Here is a 3,795-nt window from a genome sequence, read left to right on the forward strand (position 1 = left end):
GTCATCTCCGTACAGGCCATGAAGGCCCTTGGAGGGGTGGAATGTAAAGGCTTCCATTATCCGTAACCTCGTCACTTGATGGGGTAGAGTGGTTAGCTCTACGCCCGGCCGCCTCTGCCCCCAGGAATTAACCTGGTATTCATTTTTGGTGTAGGTTGAGTGAACCTCAGGGCCATGTGCACCTCCAGAAGTGGAAATCTATTTATTTATAAGGTTCAACCTTTTTCAATACAAATTATGTGTAGAGTAGATGTTATTTACAACATTTATTTAATAGGGGACCGGTTTCGACATTTTGAATGTCATCATCAGCCATAAACACATTATCCGTATCAGTTCAATACGGAAACAATAATGCAGCTTATGTCTCAGAAGAATCAATCAGAGGCGATTGAAATCCCCGACCCGACCGAGAATCGAACTCGGGACCCTCAGAACCAAAGGCCTTGACGCTGACCATTCAACCAATGAGTCGGACCCAATGTAGTGTATTAATAATAAAGAATAAATACTATTTCTTTAACAGATAAAAAGGAACATTTAGGCTACACAAACAATATTTTCCTATTACACAAAACTCTACCGAAAACACCACAAGCCAAATTGTCGAGAGCGTTGCCACATCCCGTCCTTGCTTCGAAAAATTAAGTGCTGGTGGTGATTATTGTTTTAAGAGGATGAACAACTTGGTAAGCATCCTCCACTAACACTAATCAGAAGGAAAATGGAAGAGGTCCGACAATTTGAAAAATGAAGGTATCGGCAAAACGAAAAGCGTGAAAATAAAAGACTCCCTAGGGCTCGCAAATCTAATACCGCCGGGGTCTGAAAAGAAAAAGGGCTGGCCAAAGGATATCAGACAGGAAAGGTAAGAGCGAGGAACCTGACACAAGTGGAAATAACGCCAGACTCAGCTAGGGGAACCATGGTCGCCAACCCACATTCTCAAGTTCGGAGGCCCTGGTCCCCCTTTTAGTCGCCTCCTCTTACGACAGATAGGGTGTAGGCTACCATTGATGTTATTCTACCATCCCCACCCACAGTGGGGTGTAAGATTAAGTACTAAAATGTGATGCAGATGTGTGTTATGTAGCTTAAATTAAAGCATCTTAATTATTTTAGTGCCCATTTTTGTCATTATAAATGCCTATTTTAATTATATTACTGCCTGTTTCGGAAATGTTAAGTGCTTTTTGGCCTGCCTATTTTAGCAAAAATAAATGCCTGAACTTCTGGGCTCTACTGATTAACAAATGGATGAAGAAATATGGGAGCAAGAGTTGAACGATCAAGTTTCACAAGAGCATCATTCAAAATCGAACGTTAACACCTACTGTGATACCTGAGAGATCTAAAAGATTACCCCCCCCCAACTAGGAATGATTCAGAGATTTTTCAACTATGTGTGGAGTGAGAATGGTAGCAGAGAGCTGGGCCTTTAAACCCATTAATATGAAAAACATACTAGACAAATATTGGAAAAAGTGAAACATCATACCGTACCTTTAAGTTTGCATTTATAGTGAAAGAAAAGTTGTACCTGGGCATAGTGTGGGGTACGCAAGATGTTTTGGTATTAAAAAGCAATATAAAATTATTTATGTACCAGAATATAACTAATGTATTGTGACATACAATGAACCAACTTTCAAGGATTTATCACCTGCAATATGCATCACACGTTTATCAAGAAGAACCTGTCCTAAACAGAAACCTGTCCACAACGGAAAATGTTTTACGATCCCGTGCAATTCCGTTATGGACAAGTTCGATTGTATATGAAAATTAAGGAACCCATTACTCAGTACAGTAATTCGAAACAAACTCTGATTATTAATAATAATTGCAAACCGACTGACGAGACTAACGTACGGCATCAAGCGTGAGCGCACTTACTTTTCAAAATCAGGCATTGCATCTTCCGGCCAAGACAACTTAATAAGTCCCAGTTCATAAGCCATTTCTTTAATATGTCTCTCAGTTACTTCTTCCTTTTCTATTTCTAACATGGACTCTTCAATGTCCAAACTGGATTCCTCAGAATCTAACTGCGCACTAGCGGTAAGGCTTCTAATACTAGTACTAAAACTAGCACTGGCGCTTGGGCTAAGGCCAGGGCTACCGGCAAGTAGTCTGGATGCATGCTTTTTACCCTTCCTTCGACGAGGAACAATTTCCTCAGCAGTGGGTTCTTCGCCCTCAATTGCCTCGGAAGGTGGTTCGCCACCCTCACCGCCCTCAACTGCCTCGGTAGGTGGTTCGGCACCCTCACCGCCCTCAACTGCCTCGGTAGGTGGTTCGGCACCTTCACCGCCCTCGACTGCCTCGGCAGGTGGTTCGCCACCATCACCAAGATCGTCAACCGGCGCGGCGGCGGAAGGAGGTTCGTCTGGTTTTGTAGTATCCTCTTCAGCCGCTTGCGGAGTAGATGTAACATCCTCGTCAGTTGCCTCGGAAAAGGGCTCATCTCCTTCCTGTATGACGGCCAAATTACCTTCATTACTCATTCTGAACTTCACTCTAAAACACAAGCACCTTTGAACATACTACCATTCTTCAGCGATCGTATTCACACAATGTTGTTTACTAAAGCTACCTTCATTTGTTCACGAACGTATTTATTATCACAGTGTTGCCAAAGCATGAGAACTAACACAGCTTTGAATAAGGATCATGCAAGACAAAAGATAATAACATATTTATTTGAAGGTAACGAGTTTTTAAATGTCTTCCAACATTAAAATGATATTCATTACAGTAAACTGATGATCTAAAATCTCGAGTGCTTCCCATTCCGCCCTAAAGGCCGATTTCATATCTTTTGGTATCATAGCTATTGCTGAAGTTTGTTGCGGAAACAGTCCAACTTGTACAGTATCGCTTACTTCACCAAATAGCATCGCATATATCGGAGGAAGTCCAAAAATATTTAAGAAGAACCAAGATGCAGAGGACACCCAAGCGGCATCAAGCGATTCCAGATGAATGTCCTTTTGAAGCATAGGTTTGAAGCGTAACGTGAGAGGAAATGGTACTTTCGTAGTAAGAAATCCCGAAAACATTTCGTCGATCCATCCCCCTATGAAAATTGTTGACAAGACATTCATGAGATTGTGTTTCATCATATCTATCATTAGATTCGGGTCAGCCATTGGATTCCGAGGAACCGTATTTCGTTCCTGTGAAATAAGATAGCCAGTGCGTTCGTTATTAAAATAGTGGCGTCGCATTTGAAATGATTGCTTTTGAATGAAATGCCCGTTTTTCCGTAATAAGCGAGCCCGTATTAAAGCCTGGCTGTCAAAGAACTGCTGAGAGTCAACTACATTGTCTGGCAAGAGGTTCAGAAGGTAATACCTCAAGATGCCGAGCAAAAAAGTTATCATGACAATAGGTAAAAGGACACACAGTCTTATATCAGGATCAAGTAACAACTCTGGCATCTCGTCTCGCGCACCACGATAGTAACGATAGTTAACCTATATAATCACACACGCAATGAATTAATAGTTGGCAACAATGAAAATATCCAATCCGATCCAATCAATGGACATCATCTTCGAAAAATCCTAGTTAGTTGTTCTGAGAATATTTACTATAAGGTAACCTCCCGTGATGTACGGCATGTTTTTTCACGATGATAGATCTTCCTATTATCTGTCCACGCTGTTCAATGTTCAAATATTTAGACCAGGTTCAATGAGACACTATTTTGGTATTTCCTATAGAATTGGAGTCCCGTGACACACCATTTATCACAGAATATCATGCACAAGGATCATATAAGAACTTCGA

At 41.4% G+C, this 3,795-nt stretch overlaps 1 pseudogene; it reads right to left on the reverse strand.

The window, feature by feature from the left end:
• Positions 1-2,720: 2,720 nt before the first annotated feature.
• LOC136884394 (ER membrane protein complex subunit 3 pseudogene) lies at positions 2,721-3,443 on the reverse strand (annotated as a pseudogene).
• Between the last annotated feature and the right edge of the window lie 352 nt (positions 3,444-3,795).

Source organism: Anabrus simplex, chromosome 12, assembly GCF_040414725.1.
Source record: "Anabrus simplex isolate iqAnaSimp1 chromosome 12, ASM4041472v1, whole genome shotgun sequence".
Lineage (NCBI taxonomy): Eukaryota > Metazoa > Arthropoda > Insecta > Orthoptera > Tettigoniidae > Anabrus > Anabrus simplex.